At 37.5% G+C, this 19,222-nt stretch overlaps 1 pseudogene; it reads left to right on the top strand.

The window, feature by feature from the left end:
• Nucleotides 1-13,604: 13,604 nt before the first annotated feature.
• LOC131403981 (olfactory receptor 9G1-like) lies at nucleotides 13,605-14,679 on the top strand (annotated as a pseudogene).
• The last annotated feature ends 4,543 nt before the right edge of the window (nucleotides 14,680-19,222 follow it).

Here is a 19,222-nt window from a genome sequence, read left to right as displayed (position 1 = left end):
CTCTTAGTATTTTTCAAAGGATACGCTGTAATCTCTGTAAAGAATCTGTCAAATAAAAATACTTAAGAAACATTATTTGCTTTTATTTTTCATTCATTTCTATTTTAACTGTCCATAATTATGCTACCAATATGATGCAATAAAGAGAGGAAATTAATTTTTTTCCGTGTAGTTTGTGGTAGAGCATGCATATCAACTTATAATGGCAACAGAAAAATGCATAAAGTTGGATCACCTTGGTCTTAGTCTCACTCTCACCAATAATTATATCAGATAAATGCCTTAATGTCTCTGTACTTCAGTCTTTTCATCAGTAAAACAAGGACTATTATTTTTTTTTATTTTGTTTGGTGAGGAAGATTGGCCCTGACCTAACATCTGTGCCTCTATTTTGTAAGTGGGTCACCACCGTAGCATGGCTTGATGAGTAGTAGAGGTCCACTTCCAGGATCTGAACCTGCAAACCCAGGTTGCCAAAGCAGAGTGTGCCGAACTTAACCACTATGCCACTGGGCCAGCCCAAGGACTATTATTTATACCTTATCTATCCTATTAGTTTAAGTGATAAACCCCTTATGTTTGAAAAGACCTGAATTGTCTTTCATACATTAAAAACTTTGTCCAGTAATAAAATCATAACAAAGGTAAATATGTCAATCACGTTCTCTATAGTAGACTGCAAAAATCACATGAGTTGGTGTTTTCTTTAATCAACAAAGAGTTGGTATTCACTGTACTACAGGCTTAGAAAGGCAAAAATTGATGCGGAAGTGGCTAAGAAGGGATATATCAGAGTGAGATAAAGCTGAAATTCAGTTATGATTCCTCCTTGGATAAGCATAACCTATATAACCTCAGGTGAGATTTTTTTGAACAATGCATGCTTAAGACTTGGTGGACAATATGATTTTAAAGGAAGATAGAAATATAGATAGATAGATGATAGATAGATAGATAGATATTGATATAGATGCATTTCTTGACCTCATGCAATTTATATCCATAAGGAGATAAGATAAATGCAAATACCTTGATTCACAGGAAAAAAAAAATGAGTAAATGCCAAAAGAGAATTGCAGTCAAAGTGCTGTGGAAGCTCGCAATAGAAAAATAGCACTTTGTCCTGGGAGATCAAGATAATCTTTATGAAGGAGGGGACAACTGAGTTGTTTTTGAAGCATGGCTCAGAAATTAAAGAGGCAAATGAGACAGGGAATTCCAGAAGGAGAAAATATAGTGAACAAAGGCAAAAAGGCTGGAACCATGGCCCGTGTCCATGGGCCATTTTGACTGGGTGTCCAGTGGAAGGGTTTGATAGTAAAGCTGGAATGTAGCTCGAGATCTGGCACCAATTTAGGGGCACATGATTTTATTGCTTGGGGAGCAGGAAGTTTATCACTGGTGGATTCTAGAGAAGATTCCTCTTTGCTCCCTGAAATCCTGTCACTTATCCATTAGCAGAGCAACCTTTGGAGAAACCACTGTGCCATCACAGCCTGTAGGCTGGTAAATCTGAGTAGATTCTGGATACTTCAAGCAGGTTTTAGATGGTGTGTTTTTCTTAATTGGGCTTGGATAAAACTCGTACATTCAACCTTACTTCTGGTCTTCTCCCAGGGGAAAATTTAAACTTAAGTCCCTGCCTTAAATCTCTCCCTTAGAGAAGATAGCTGGAATTAGGGTCTAAGATTTCTTATCTATCCCATAGCTACCCTTCTTCCATAACTCAGGAGCTATAAAATTGCCAAATCCTTTTCTTAGCATTCTAGTCCCTCCTCTTCTTTAAATCACCTTGCTGATGTTATTCCTCCCTGCTTTCACTGTGCAACAGATTCTTTTGTAAAACTATTTCTTGAATGACCTTCACATTTTTCTACCTCCGTATCCTTCCCAATTCTCTCCTCTCTCCACTCCCTCCTTCCTTGGTAGTCCTAACTCCGTCTCTCAGAATGTCCAAATTCTTCTCTTCCTTCAAAGACCAGCTTAAATACCACTCCTTGAAAAGCCCTCTCTGAGCTACTGGACTGGTTAAAAAACTCTCCTCTGAACAGCAACATCCTTTAATTTACAGCTTTCTTATGGTTGTGTGTGGATATTACAGTGATGCACATACAAGTGCAAATTCCTAAAAGGCAGACACGGCTTAAGATGTCTCTGGGTTTCTCCCATTGCAATAGCGAGATCACCATGGATGCCTAAAGAATGCTTATGAAAAGAAAAGAGTCAGACAAAATGTTTGGTGGCTAGAATGTTTCAAACAGCTACATGCACTACAAAAATGTGCAGCCACATGAGGGACTCTGGAAGCAGCTGTGTTGGTGTCTGTGTGCTTAACGCTGTTAGAATAAGTGTTAACGAAACTAACAAGTCCCTTCACCAGGCCTGGTTCTAGAAGACTGGAATAGGAGCCCACAATGAAATCAACATTATGAATGACATCCACAGATGACATCTGGAATTCTACACTGTCAGCTTTATCCCAGACATTTCCTTCCATATCCCACCTCTCAGAAGTTCAAGTCCCATTGAACTCAAGTACACCATGAAATGTCTCACTTTGTATACTATTGCTTATCCTAGTCGTATGCTTCAGACACCACTAACTCACCTAGAAAACTCATACTTCTGTTTTAAGTCACAAATAAATCATCACCTCATCTATAAATCATTTCTGGTCTCACCTTCTGGGGTTTTCTCACCTGTCAAATGGTACCAATAATACCTAAACAAATGGGTGCAGTGAGAACGAAGGAAGATATTGTTACCATGGCCAGTTGTCCCTCTTACTCAAGGCAGTTTTGTTTTTCGCCTATTGTCCTGGAGTAAGCATCAGTAGTGCTACCTTTTACTCTCAACAGTGCCCAAGTTTAGATATTAAAATATATGAAAAAGCTAAGTAGTATATTTAAGCACTTTGGGGTTTAATTAGATGGCAGCTTTCCTCTGTGTTAGAGAATTACTGTAAACAGAATTCTGCTATAACATTAAAACCTTTATACAGTCACGCATCACTTAACGACAGGGATACATTAAGTTGAGTTGACTGCAGTGTCATTAGGCGGCTCATGACTGTACTCCTCAACATGAAGGCTTCCTTGGTAGCCTGTGAGACTTGAAGGCAGTCTCATTTTTTATCCTCAAGTCCTGGGATACGTGAGCCACAAATGTTCATTGAACAAATGAATGACCGCCACCTGCTGAACTAGAGAACTATCGAAACCTAGTCCCAATTCTGGGTCTCAGGAAACCTATTGAAAATATGCATAAGATACCAAAATTCATAGGGCATTATTGGCATCATATTTTAAGATGATGAAACTGGATCTTTAGAAGTTTAAATAGCATGCTAATGTGCTCTTAGTTTATAAGTAGTACCACTGGGATTAGAACTAATTGCTACTGATTCCTAGTCCAGGGTTCTATAGAATAGGGAAATGTACAGCATTATAGAAAGTGAAAGGCATAATCAGAACTGAGGAAGAGGTTTGGAGAACCTCTGTAAAGGTCTAGTTTATGGCTATATTCAGTCTGATGATTTAATTAGATTGATTAGTCAGAATTTAGACAGGATTGTACTGTAAAGCACTTGCTGAAAGACTCACATTTGCCTATGACTACGGCGAGCTGAATCTTTGCAAGATCCAATGGGCTAGAGAAGTCACCATAACGTGAATACGTGAGGAAAAGACACAAAATAGGAGATAACATCAAAGAAGCAGTTCGGCTTTCAGATTATGCCGAAAGAGTGGTATCGATGAGGAATAATTATTTAGTATTTTACCAATTCTCATACTTACTACCTGTAATACTAAATTCATATATATATATATATATTTTTTTACTTTAAGAGCGAACATATCCATTAGGAAAGTTGGCAATGTGATGTATGATGGTAGTGGTTATTATATCCTCTGCACCTACAGTGATGACATTAAACCTTTCAACATTACATTATTGTCCTTAAAATTAACCAACCAAATCCAAAAAGCTAAAATATAAAGCCATTTCAGAACAAATTTTGACAGGTTTATAATATACAAATTTTATAATAAATATAGAATAAATCTATTCTAGAGAGGATAGAGATAGCCAGATATAGATAGAGAGATTGATTAATTGATTGATAGATACCTAAAGATTATCTAATCCAACAACGGTTCCATTTTGTAAAAAGGAATGAGGTTCACAGAAAAGTATTCTCATAATACACAATAAGACTGATTAGTCAAGCACTGAAAAAGTGTAGTTCATGACGGTAGTCCATTCTCTAATTATTGTGTTTCCTCTAGGCTTTACTTTTATTTAAAAATGAACAAAGCATTTGTTAGTATATTTCCTAGCTATGTTGTCTTTATGTTGCCATAATCCCAAACAAATGTAGAGAGTGAATAACTCAATAGAACATTTGATCTTGTAAAGGACCAATAATTATTGAGTGCACAATTATTTGTGTTAGTCTAAAATTTTATTATTGCTGTTCTAGCAATGATTGTAGCATATAGTACATAGAAATATTAGTTAAATATCTTTAAGTGCTATGTTTTCCTTTTATGTCAAAAGAAGCAAATATAGAAAAGGAAGAAAATTTGGCTTCAAGATGCTAGACAGAACTAGGATAGGACATGGACTATTTGGATGGCATTATTTTTCTTAATTTATCTAACTCTAATTTACTGATCAAAACAAACTAGTCAAAATGAATTGATTATGTCAAGCAATTGGTCTAAATAATGACTTTTTAGAAAAACAACACAAAAATATTTATTCACACTTGTTTACATGTTTTGGCTATGTGTAGCCCCTATGAGAATTTTGTAATTTTTTTCTGCATTTTTTTTTTTTTTTGAGGAAGATCAGCCCTGAGCTAACATCCATGCTAATCCTCCTCTTTTTGCTGAGGAAGACTTGCTCTGAGCTAACATCTATTGCCAATCCTCCTCCTGTTTTTCCCCCAAAGCCCCAGCAGATAGTTGTATGTCATAGCTGCACATCCTTCTAGTTGCTGTATGTGGGACACGGCCTCAGCATGGCCAGAGAAGCAGTGCGTCAGTGCGCGCCCGGGATCCGAAACCCCGCCGCCAGTAGCGGAGCGAGTGCACCCAACCGCTAAGCCACGGGGCGGCCCTCTGCATTTTTAACTAATTAATTCATTTATAGAGTTTGAGAGGTAAGAAGGGTTGGTAATTTTTGTGAAACAAAAAAACTTTCCATTTTATATACCTTTAGTCATTTCATGTTTCTTTCCACACATAATTTAATATTATGTTTCCAATTTATAAATAGCCAACTAAGCATGTATTTCTTATTTGCCAGTATTTGGGGGAATTTTAAATGTTACTTTTTACTTAAATAAATAGTTCAGAAGAAAGTTGGTTAAAAGTATATGTTTCTAATCCTCGTTCACATATTGAGTCAATATACAATATATGCAGTCATTTGTACATCAAGGCAAGTACACACAAGAAAACCACTACTGTTCAATGAATATGGCTATTTGGTTAGTGATTTTGCTTTTTACTTTTTAAATCAATTTTAAATCAGTGATGTCTACTTTCCCTATCCCATCAGAGATGCTTCATTTACTGATTGTATATGACCTATATATTTAAGTAGAAGAAATGGTTGCTTTTTAGTTGTTGTATATCTATGAAAGGAAAATTACATTCTTTTTATTTTATTCTAAATTGTGAAATAAAGTGAGAAAATTTTAGAAACAATTTATCTCTAATGTAATAACATGTTACTCAAAGGCCATATTTAAATTTATTAAGTATATTAATGCTAAATTATATTTTGCTATTCTCTTAATTCAAAGAATAATTGTTTTTAAAGATACCATTGATTGAAAAGCTTCAAAACCAGAAAATATTTTTCCACAAATTTGTGATTATATATATATCTGCCTGTGTTCCACACAGCATCCAGAGAGTCCTTTAAAAACATAAGTTGTGTGATATCACCCTTCTTCATAATACTTACATTTTACCAAGAATAAATCCCTACTTCTTACCTCAGTCAATTGAGCCCTGCATCATCTGGCTGCTGCCTCCCTCCCAGCCACACGTCCCTCTGCCCTGCTTCTCACTAGTTTCCTTTATTCCCTCAAACAGAGCAAACTCTCTCACACCTCCACAGTCTTTATTCACAACTACCCTCTACCTAGAAAGTTTGTCTCCTCAATCTCACTGCTATCTCTCCTTCTGATCTTTGCATGCAGCCTCCTCAGAGAAGGTCACCCTGCCTATTACTGTCTGTCAGTGCCCCTTGATGATTATTTCCTTTTTGGCATTTATCAAAATTTTTCAGTATAAGTGTGTATATATTATGTATATTATATATATGTATATTATATGTATGTATAATATATGTATAGTATACATATTTATGTATATATGAGGAAAGAAAGTGTTTCTATTTTATTTAACATTATGTTATATAGTCATTCAATAATATGTAGTGAATGAATGAATGAATCCATTAATTAACATTTGACTAAATCTTCTGTTTCTGATCATTGTTATCCTCCTGTCCACACAATCAGCCTAAGACCACCAGGAACAAACCTACAGACAGGTAAAATCAGATTTATTGATCCATTGCAAACAGGAATATCACATACTAGGATTTGGAGGTAAGGGTGGAGATAAGATGAAATTTAAATGAAGCGGTATTTTGACAGATTCATTGCAAAGCAGGGCTGTACGTAAAGGGGTCAAAATCAGGTCTAAACCACAAAGTAGGTGTAGGGTCTTGTTTTCTTGGAAACTACAAAATTAAGACAGATGTGAAATGTTGCATCCAAAAACCCTTATCTGAAGTCCTGCTCCTGAATTGAAAATTAAGAATGCTTCTCCACGTCAAGGTGCTTTAGATCCTCCAGGCAGGAGTAAGAAGTTTCATCTTACTGATATAATTTCAAGCAATTAATTCCATATAGTCTATAATTTTAGAGAACTAAGATTTCTCAAAGAGTAGGGAAATAGTACTCACTCAACGAGGGGAGTTGTTTTGATACATTAAAGCTGTGGTTTGTTCTTGGGGGAGACATTTCTTATTGTATTTGCAGTTGGATTTATGTGTCTTTTATGAATGACAGGGCAGATGTTGACAGTTTAGGCTATTTTTCACTCTCTCACTTCATATTCAGAAGTCAGTTATCTTAGATTAACAGTTAACCTTAGTGTCACATTAAGAGCTCTCATGTCCTCTTGCAATAGCTCTCCTTAAAACTCCTTTCACATCTTGGTTCCTTAGGCTATAGATCAAAGGGTTGAGCACAGGTGTGATCACAGTGTAGAACACCGCAATGACATTGTCCCCAGCCCTGGAGGACTTCGACTGGGGTCTCATGTACATGAAGATGGCAGTTCCATAGAATAAGGTCACAACTGGCAGATGAGAGGCACAGGTGGACAGTGCCTTGTGCCTCCCGGAGGCTGACCGCATCCTGAGAACTGATAGAAGGGTTCGGGCGTAGGAAACAGCAATGAGGAGAAAAGGAACGAAGACAATGATGACACTGAAGATGAAAACAACCAGCTCAGTAATGAGGTGTCAGCGCCAGCCAACCTCAGGACGGAAAGCACCTCACAAAAAAAGGGATTCAGGACATTGGGCCCACAGTAGGGCAAACTCAAGTGAGGACACTGATCATCAAGGAGCTCAGGGAGCTACTGGACCAAGAAATGGCTGCCAGTTGGACACAGGTGCTTTGGTTCATAAGATGGTACAAGGAAGAGGATGACAAAGGGCTGCATATCTGTCATAAGCCGTGACACCAAGGAGAACACATTCCATCATTCCAACAGAGAGGGAGAAGTACATCTGAGAAGAACAGCTGGAGAATGGGATGGTCTTTTTTCCCACCATGTTGGACAGCATTTGTGGGACATTGGTGGCTGTGTAGCAGATATCCAGAAAGCATAAATTAGTGAGGAAAAACTACATGGGGGTTTGGAGATGTGTTTCTATCTGGATAATAGTGATAATAATAATATTACCAGGTACTGTTAATAAAAAGAAGAACAGGAACATAATAAAAGGAATGAGCTTCCTCTTTGGCTGAGATGAGAGTCCTAGGATCACAACTTCAGTCACTGTGAAGTTTATTTTTATCATATCCATTTTTCACACCACCTCCCTCTTCCAGAAACATCCACTCACCTGAAGACAAAAATCAAGTGCCCTATATGCCACAGTGTTGGAACTAAGTGTTGTGACTAACAGCAAAAACGCCTAAAGGGAAGGAGGATTTATGTCAGGGCAGGAGGAGGCTTAGGAGGAACTTGCAGTGGTAGGAAGAGCACAGAATGAGGAGTCAGAGGCACTGAGTTTTAGACTCAGTCATACCCACTGATTTGCTTTACAATTCCCAGTAGTCACTTTGCATCTCTAGGAGGTCTCTCTTTCCTCATTTTTCTGATCAGGAAGTAGGGCTGGAGTAGAGTGTTTGTGCATTCATTATTCAGGCTTGCCGCACACATATGGATTTGAGAGGTGTTAGCTGCCTGCCTAACACCACCAAGCTTTTTGCCACAGCCCCTGACATTTCAAGCATTAATACCAGTCTAGGTGAAGCCATTGTCTCAGAGAGTGTTCTGAGTGTGACATTAAAAGCCCTCTGCAACCTCATCTGCCATCATTCCAACAAATACACGACATACTCCAGATGGATCTGACAACAGTTTCAACAGTTTCTCCACCCTCCAGTCATTCCATTCCCTGCTTCTACGCGTTGATAGTTGGAGTTTCGTTTTCATTGCCAGAAATCTTCCTCCCACCTGGTAACTGTCCATGCACCTTCAAGCACACCAACATGTTTTTCTCTCCTGTGTAAAATCTTTCACAGCACACACTCTTCCCTCATTGCTCCTAGCAAGCTGTCTTCTCTGGCCTGCCTCCCACTGTCGGGTACAATAGATAATTCTATCATAACCTATGCTACTCACTTGTTTACAAAGATTTAGTTTCTTTCAATAAACTACACTCTTCTTGAGGTCAGGTCCCATGCCTTAGTTCTATCTCTTGTTCGTAGTACCCAGCAGAGTATTTAGAATACAGTAAATGCTAGGTAGATATGCAGGTTTGAGGACAGATATTGAGCACTGAGAGAACTGGTTTGAATCTTGGCTCTATAACCCTCAAATTTTGTGACCTTGAACAATGTATGTACAAACATTTCTATGTTTTAGCTCGTCTGCAAAATGGGAATAACAATCACATTTACTTCACAAGATTATCGTGAAGATTAAAATAAAATGACTCTTTTAAAGCACTCAGCAGAGTGCCTGGCACATACTAAGTACTCAATAAGTATTATGATAAATAATAGAGAAACTTGACAAGTTGCTTTGGGGGACATTAGCCAATCTGACATCATTCTGGTCACTTAAAAATTGGGTAATGAGTCAATGAAAAGTGAGGCTGAATGTCTGTTACAAAATCTATCTGTATAGACACTCAGTGAAATAGCAGATAAGTGAAATCGACTTCTAAAACAATATAGTCATAGGTGAATAGAAACTCAAAGATTACAACTCTCTGAAGTACACGTGGTGTAGAGGAAGGACTATGGATGTTATAATCAGATCTCCTTGAGTTTCAATCCTGCCTGCACTTATTTCTGAGTTTATCTTCAGAAAGTTAATTAACTGCTCTGGATCTATTTTCCTGCCTTTAACAGGAGGTGCAACACATACTCCACAGAGCTGTTTGACAATTAAATAAACTTCCTGGGGAGGGGTTTTGCAAGGATGGATTTCTCAAAATATAGTGATTATTATTAATACTTCTTAAGACATTCTCTTCTTTTGCATTGAGAAAGATTTGCCTAAATAAAGTCAGCACACTTTTTGGTTAATTGCCTTTTCAGAGACTTTCAAAGCTATGAAGACTTGAGGTCCTTAAGGAGTCAAATACGCGGGGGAGTCTGAGCAGGTACAAGTTATCTGGATCCATGGCGTGGTCCTTTATTGGCTGGGACTGTGAGAATTGCGGGTAAGTGTCCTGGTCCTGGGTGAGGTGAGCAGAATGTTTCTGCACTCATAATCAGAGTTGGCTGTAAATGTAAGAGACACAGGACTCTTCCAGAAGATGATTTGGGCACCACTTGCAAACATTTATCTGACCCCACATGTATGAGGTACTCACCTGGGACAGCATCTGAATCTCTCACCATTATCCTATCAGTTTTCGGTAAGGTGTTATAACTAGAAGAGAGGAACCCATGGAACCCCCAAGCAACGGTTAACCTAATACCAAATATAAAAGGATGTGGCTTAGTGGTTAAAAACCAGGTCTCTGGAGTAAGACAACACCACTCTTAACTGTGTAATTACTAGCTACATATTAAAACTCAGTTTGGTTATCTGTAAAATTATTGCTATTAATCTTTAAACATACCTATGATGGAGGCTGTGGGAGTATGAAATAATGCATGTGAAACACTAAGCACAGTGCTTAACTCAGAGTAAAGTATTCAAAATTGTTACCTATTATTTTTATAAATGATCAAATCCTGGGATAGTAATGAGAAGCAGAGAATAAGAGAATCAAGAGACATTAAGTTTAAGATTGAGTCCAGGAGTTCTCAACTTTTTCCCACAGGAAACCCCTTTCATCCCGTGGATTCGAGTTTTCAAAGATTTTGTTCAGCCACAAAATTGTTCTCAGTTTATAACGAGTGATTCATTTAAAATAAACAGCCTACAAAATCTCATAATAAGCCTACTAAGTAAAATGAGGTAAATATTGAACTGATCTATTTTTCCATCAAAAGTAGATGGGAAAGAGTATACTCTAGTGAAGGGAAAAGAAAATAAGTTAAATTAATGGGATGTGTGTAATATTAGATAATGAGCAGTGCTAGGGAGATTGACAAAGTGGAAAAGAGATATAAGAAATATCAGAGAAGTAGATTGCAATATGTTGATCAGGGAACATCTGAAAAGGGGTAATATTAGTGGCAATTAAGTCTTGAAGAATGTGAGGGAGATCGCTATCAAGATATCTGAAGAAGAGCATTCTAGTCACAGGGAGGAGCAGCGGCCAAGGCTCTGACCATGTGCTGTTTATCCCATGAATGGAAAGGAGGGCAGCGTGGCGGGAGTGGAGTTAACAGTGGAGGAGAGAACAGGAGAGTCAGACGCAGAAAAGTAATAAGATTGTATGCTTTGTAAGGATTTTGGCTTTTACTATGAATACATTGAGAAGTCATTGGAGTGTTTGAAGAAGAAAAGTAAAATGATCAAACTGGTATATTAACAGGGTCACTCTAGCTGCCTTGTTGAGAGACTCAAGTGCGGTCAGCACAGAAGCAGGGAGGAAGCAGGGAGACCATTAGGAAGCTCTATAATGATGCAAATGTGAGGTAATAGTGGGTTATTCTAGAACCACGGGAGCTGGGAAAAGTTGGTCAGATTCTGAATCTGTTTTGAAGGTAGAATCAAGATGTTTCTGATTAGTCAGCTACAATGTAAAAGACAAAGAGGAACCAAAAATATTCAATGGTTTTCCCTAAACTGAGATAATGCCATTTACTGCAGTGGAGAAATCTGAGAGAAAAGCAGGCTTAAGAAGCATTGTTAGGAACTCTGTTTTTCTTGAAATGCCCAATGGACATCCTGTTAGAGATATTAAGTAGGTATTTGTATCCAGGAGGCTGGAGTTCAGGGAGGAGAAATGGTCAGGAGATTAAAAAAATAATAAGATTCACATATGGAAATCACTTAAAGTCATTAGACTGGATAACTCAACATGGAGTGACTGTGGATGGAAAAGAGAAGAGATCCACAACTTGATTCTGGGCACTCCAAAATTCAAAGCTGGAGGCAATAATGCTGCTGAGAACACACAGCCATGGAAGCAGAAGGAAACTCAGGCAACTTTGATGACCGGGAAACCAAGGGAAGAGAGTATTTCCAGCAGGAAGGACTGATCAACCACGTCAAATGCTGCAGATAAATCAAATCAGAGGAGGACTGAAACGCGGTCATTGGATTGAGTTACATGTGGTCCCTGAACCTAGATGAGGGCACCTTTAGTGGAGGAACAGTAGCAAAAGCTTAGGTGCAACAATCATCTGTTGTTCTATATTTTACTCAGAAATAAGTCAATTTAGTAACTTTGATATTTATTAACATTAATTTGACAGTCTAATAGGAACCAAGGGTTTTTGTGGATTCCAAGAGGAGGGGCATACATACTCATGTTCACTGGGAGTTTTATTTGGCTACAAAACCACTTAGGTTGGTGGGAAGTTAGTGTGACTGGAATTGCCCATGAAGTGTAATATAGATGTACTGTTGCTAGATATATTCCCCATATCCATTTCAGTGGAATATTTATAGTTCTATGTGCAGAGAATCTTGAAGAAGGTGAGCAGATTTCTTTGTCATCAGATGGAATACCAAGTCTCATCATCATATTCTAAGACATATGTTTTCTTCCTGTTATTATTATTAAGGAAAAAATCCTTAATAATAAAAAATTATAAAAGAAGTAAAAATGTAATATCCTGTGTAAGTTTCTAGTACTACGTTACTTATGTAGTACACAGGAATTACTTAAAATTGGCAATTTAGATTATTGGTATATATTTTATTGTTATAATATAGATAAAATACAGTAAATACTGTATACTTTATAATGCCATCATAGTATACCATTCTTCTGTACACTTTTTTCCAAAGCTTTGTATATATCCTCTTTTTTCCTTATAATCTCCTGAGTATTTTCTTATGCATATAGATATTATTATGAAATATGAATTTATAATGGTTGTAGAGTGTCTCAATATATGGAAGTACTGAAATAAAAATAGTTGATTCTTTAAAAAATATATTAAAAATAGGTGAAGTTCAGTATTTCAGATACAAATAAGTAACACTTTAAGCTAAGAAGTCACATATTTAGCAAAAAAGCAAATTGACATTATGAAGTAGACCAAAGTATAGGAAAATGGAAATTAGAAGGCCATGCTTCCTTTACTTGAACAATCATTCCTAAGGGAAAAAATAAATAACCAACTTCAGAAATTTGGAATTGAATATTGTTAAAGTCGTTGAACAAGGAGGCCATTACAGTGAGGGGGCTCTTATACCTGGTAGCCTATGTAAGCAAACCAATGTCTAAGACAGAGTCAATGCACTTGAATCTGAGAAAATGAAACCTCAGACCAATCACAAACTGCCAGCTAGGTTTTCTGAAATAGAGCAATCATTTAACCTGTAGTCAATCAAATAATTTCCTTGCTTTCCTTTTGTGTCTTCTCTATAAAAACCTGTCCCCTACCTCCTGATGGGGGCGAGCTCCTGACCACTTTTGGTTTGACATTTGCTGGATTCAAATCGATGTAAGCTCAAGCAAACTGTAAGAAATTTTAATGTGCCTATGTTTATCTTTTAACAATATATAGTCATAAAGTCTAAGTGGTCTGTTGCAAAATGAAAATTCTTCATAAAATGAGCACTTACTTTGTTGGATCCTAGATTTCTAGGTTTACCAGTGATATAATGTTATTTATTTACCATATTTTCTATTTATTCAGCACAATGATTCAAGCTGAACTCTCTTTTCTCTTCTCCTAGGTGAGATTCCCTATAGCCATGAACACGGGAAATCACACAGTGACAGAATTCGTCCTGGTGGGCTTCAACAGACCCCATGATACAGCTGATCCTGTTTGTGGTATTCCTCAGCGTAAATTCTGTGACTGTGGTAGGAAATACCACCCTCATAATGTTGATCTGTAATGACTCCCAGCTGCACACGCCCATATATTTTTTCATTGGGAATCTGTCTTTTCTGATCTCTGGTATTCCTCTGTCTACACCCCAAAGATCCTAATGACCTGCATCTCTGAAGACAAAAGCATCTCCTTTGCCTGCTGTGTAGCTCAGTTCTTTTTCTCTGGTGGGCTGGCCTGCAGTGAGTGTTATCTGTTGGCTTATGACCTCTATATGGCCATCTGAAAGACACTGCTTTATTCTCAGTCCATATCCATAAAGCTATGTGCATTTTTGGTAGCAGCCTCATACCTTGGTGGCTTTATTAACTGTTCCATCAACACCAAAAGAACTTTTGCTGTGGAATCCTGTAGTAATAATGTCATTGATGACTTTTTATGTGATTTGCTTCCCCTGGCAAGGTTGGCTTGTGGCGGCAAAGGTGGCTACCAGGTTGTGCTGTATTTCCTCCTGGCTACCAACGTCATTACGCCCGCTGTGCTCATATTTGCCTCCTACCTCTTTATCATTGCCACCATCTTGAGGATCCGCTCCACCCAAGGCCGCCTCAAAGCCTTCTCCACATGCTCCTCCCACCTGATCTCTGTCATTTTGCCCTATGGCTCCTTTCTCTACATCTACTCTCATCTCCAAACTAGCTATTCTTTTGATAGGGACAAAATAGTTTCTACATTTTACACTGTGGTATTCTCCATGTTGAATCCCATGATCTGTAGCTTGAGGAATAAGGATGTAAAAGAGGCTCTGAATAAACTCTCCAAATAAATCAGGATTCTCTCCTTCCAAGGAAATGCAAAGACAGTATTTGATCAGGTTACTAGGTTTCAAGAAAAGCTGTCATTGTGTTCCCACATGGTTAAGAATTCTTACAATGCAAGTTAAAGAGTTTTCAGTCTTGATATATGACCATACACGAGACTTAAGATGACAAAATGAGGGCAATTTACGATATAAAATTTAAGTGTAAAATATAAGTATTTGTATTGAATTTCATATTACTCTAGATTATAAACAAAAACTTACAACCGGAAACTGTCCTCTGCCTTCGTAAAGTAACAGAACAGCCCACTCCTTTAGCATAAGAATATGTCTGGCTGACTGATATACATCGAATAGCATCTATATAATTATTTCTAAGAAACAGGAACAGATATGCTGAATTAATTTTTAATATTTTCCTATTGCTATTAACTAGTTGTAATCACCACATTCCATTCCCTTAACAGAATTTCTCAGGCGTTTTTATACGTACATTTTTCCCCCAGAAGCATTAGCACAAATACCCAGAGGCACCCTTGAAATAACTTAGTACAGCTAGACTCAGCAAGCATGATCTCTCCCATCTATATGTCTCTTATATAAGTTCCTCAGTTAAGGAAAAGTTCTCTTAGATATAATTTTTATGAATCACTGTATAACTCCCAGGGCTCTTCTTTTATTTTATAGGAGTGAACCTACAAGGGCTTCTACATCCAAATTGTGACAATCAAAACACAATTATTATAATAAAAATAATAACAACTGTAGTGAGGTAAACAATTTGAGAAATAAAAGTCTATGAGTACACATTACTCAAAAGAGAAAAAATTATATAGAGAATATATACGGGTAGTGATAAAGCAAAACGGCAGATATGATGAGTTGCTTTTAATTTTAATTTTTAAAAGTGTGGCAATGTTGCTATAATTTGTGTTGATAAAACATGACTATGTCCTTGTTTCTATCTGTATAAGCAGTAACTGAAAAAAAAAAAATGCAAGAAAGTGAAATTTAATCAAATAATTCCCTAAAAATGTAGGAGCTCCATGAAGAGCAGGAGAGATTGATCTGCACTGGCAGTGACACACATTAACCTGAAGAGTAAATCCAAGGTATATAATCAGTACTAGCTGTAACACACAGTAATCCAATAGACACAGGGCCCAACAGTGTAAGTCCAAGATGCTTGATTTAGACAATTTTCTAAAATAGAAAGCTACTTATGCCAACTCAGATTCTTATTATCTAAAAGAGAGATCTCTATATTTCCCACTAATAATAGAATTCCTATAACATATATTCTTTTTAAGAAACATTAACACATCTAATTGGTGTATTACAGTGGCATAAAATCAGTTATTTAATGCTGTTTACATGAAACTAGAAAATATATCATTCCAGAGGGAAATATCAGTTATAAAAAATAAAATTGGTGTAATAAACCTTTTCTTAAAACATCCTAGTATCATAAGTCCTGATATTTAACTACAAAAAAGATGCTCAAACTACTAGTCAAGAATTCTTATGTTAAGTGTTTTAGGAGAAGCAGCCAAGTCTTATCCTTCAAATCATTATCAATATATACTCAGATACCGTAACTTTCACTGGCCTGAATGTATGGTTATATTTTTTTGTGTATTGATAAGTAATCTTAACTCCAGAATCAAGTCTAAATAACATTACCAAGACCCTAATAAGAAGATAAAGTACAGCTAATAATAATCTTAGGGAGACATAAACATAAATAAGAACCTAATAAAAATGTAATTAAACAAGTGGCATTGATGTTTTAGAAAATGTTTTAGAATACGTTTACGTGCAAGTTTGACAGTAAATGTTTTACTCACTGTTGGGACGGTTTCATCTCCAGTTTATAGTTGTGAAACGTTAAAAAAAATCTTCCATATTAATTTGAAATTACAATATAAATTCCTAAGGGAATTTTATTACTCAAATCACAAATGAAGTTTGAAGTCTTACAGAAAAGTAGTTTCTAAGTTGTGGCTTTTAGATATATGAGTTTTAATAAACATTTTTTAAAAGTACAAATAGTTTACGGGTGTTCTCCTCCATGCAGAAAATCTCTTGAACTTACATGTTTTAATAAAAAAAAACTCTAATGAGAAGAAGACCATGTTGTTGAGCCCCTGCCGTACGCTGTGGCCACTTGATATGAGGGCCCATTGAACACGAACTGTTGTGTGTGGGGAGGGAGGCTGACTAACATTCACAGACTATGTCACCTCACCCACCTGACTAGTGAGAGCCTCCCAATATATGCATGTTTGGATATAATTGTGTACATATGTGTGAACATAAAGGGTTTAGGACATCTTCTAAAGAAAGTCTATGACTTTGAAGGTTCAATAAAATATGACAGTCTCTCAGCCTCCTCCCCAAACCCAGTGACCTCAAAATGCATTGTTTATCCCTCAAAGCCTACAACTGCTTAGTGCTAATGTGAGCCTGTGCAACTATACAGTTTTTGAGGCTAGACATTTGTTTTTACTCCAAGCTGATTCCATCCATTTTTTTTCCCAAGACAAAAGTTACTATTCCTGCATCCTTTCTCCAACTTGTCTACCTGTAAAACTCGTTCACTCACGATCTCCACCTTGCAGATCCTCAATTCCTTTGCTCTCAGAGAAAGAGACGAGTTAAAGGTGATCAATTGGGATCCTCACCCTTGCATCTTTCAAGTCTTTGATGAAAACACTAATCTCTACACTTCCCCCAGGGATGTGATATTGCATTTTGTTTACTATCTTAGCAGAGGATGTCTAAGGGGAGCAATTTCAGGGACTTCTACTTGAGCCTTCCAACAGTAATAATGCTCATTCCAAGGGTCAAGGAGGAGGAACTAGAATGAAGATTCTGTTTTATTCTGTATGTCTATGCCCTATGTGATTTCTGGATCTGGGTAAATAACGATCAGCTATATATCTGGTCCCATTGCCTATACCAAGAGATGCACTCAGGCCAAAATTATCTTTCACGTTGTTTCCATGAGACCCACCGGTGAGTGTGTACCTCTGGTGTTTGTCCATGTCTGGAGATTAGTGTCACTTCAGAGCCAGTATCTAATAACCCTCAGAAGACTTGAGTACTTCTCCTTTCCCAGTGTAGGATTACCCTCATAAATGGGTACAAGCCATCCACAAGAGGGCCTGGAGGAAGATACACAGTGTACACATTGGCCTAGTTTCAGGATTCTTCCTTAAAGGGACCATGCCTCCCCATCAGTCTATGGCTTCAGTGGCTGTAAACTAACTTAGGTCAGAGAATTATGTAAGAGGCTGTACTTCCCTGCTAGAACATCTTGAGCTAGTTTTGTCCAAGTAAAAATGGTTTTTGTTTATAAGAAAAATAGCACGTTGGTTGGTTTCCCATCTACTTCATCATTAGGAACCACCTAATCCAAGAGATGTTGCCACAAATGTCTGGACAACAAAATACTTGGTTAGCGTCTAGAGTTTGTGGTGTATATGGGTAATTGTTTGCATCTCATCTCTGACATATGCAGTGCAATCGGCTTTTTGGCTGCCTGTTTGTTTTTACACAGGTTTAAATTTCAGCAGAAGCCAACTCACCACATGCTATTTATAAGCTCTATTTGCTCATGCCTCTGTGCCACAGAAAGCTGATCTCTCAATGTCTTCCCTTCACCCCTCCTTCATTCCATGACGCCACTGGTGATCAGTTAAGTTGGATGTCACTAAAGACCACAGATTTCCAGGGTCCCATTTCCCACTTCAATGGGTTTATAAATCGAATCTTTAAATATGTGAATAATCCAATACCATTTGAATGTTTATCTTCCGAGACTACTTCTAGGATGAGTATCAATTATGAACCTGGCAGGTAGCAGATTGCTAGTTAAACTGGTTAATTTGGGAAGGGATTAATAAAGGGATTATTACAAAGGAATGTGGGTGGTGTGGAGAATTCCCAAGGAAAAGGGTAATAATCCTAGGACCACTAACTTCTGAGAGCTGTTCTTCCTCTATCCCTGAAGGTGCAAGAAGAGAGAGACATGGTGAGCGCTGGAGCGAGAGCTTTGAAGGAGGGTCACCTGGAAGGAGCTGTGGTCTAGGCCCAGGGATGCAGCCAGCTGTAGCATGTCTGCAAGCAAGGAGCCTGGGGAACATTACTCTGACCTCACTCTCTTCCCTGCCAGTGACAACCACTGGCTAAATCCATTAAGTAGATAGAGATCAAAGAAACCCACTGATGGAGTTAACACAGTTGAGCATCCTGGAGCAAAGGGGAGGTTCAAAATGTGGAGAATGAATTTGGAAGGACAAAAGAAAAGTTTCAACATATAACAAAAATATCAGTATCATTGAACATATGTGCTTTAATGTGTGATGTATGCATGTGAATAGATATAGTATATGTAATATATGTGCACACATATGTTCAGTTTAGCTTCTACGTAATTCAAGAGAGAATGAGGATGAAAATTCAGACTTATTACATTTTCACCAGGAAATTGTAGTCACAAAAAATTTTTCTGCATCATAAAATAATACCCAATTTGTCAATATACAGTCTTGTTTAATTGTCTTGTTAGTTATTTCCCAAGCTATGAAATCCTGAGGGGTTGCAGGAATCTACCACCCTGGGAAACCAGAAACTGATAAAAACAATTCTGGAACAGGCAGATTTGAATTCTGTTGAGGTGATGGTGTGGCTGGGAATTTTAGGTAAATTGCCTA

This window comes from Diceros bicornis, unplaced genomic scaffold (genome assembly GCF_020826845.1).
Source record: "Diceros bicornis minor isolate mBicDic1 unplaced genomic scaffold, mDicBic1.mat.cur scaffold_97_ctg1, whole genome shotgun sequence".
Taxonomy (NCBI): Eukaryota; Metazoa; Chordata; class Mammalia; order Perissodactyla; family Rhinocerotidae; genus Diceros; species Diceros bicornis.
This window is presented reverse-complemented; position numbering and strand designations above follow the sequence as displayed.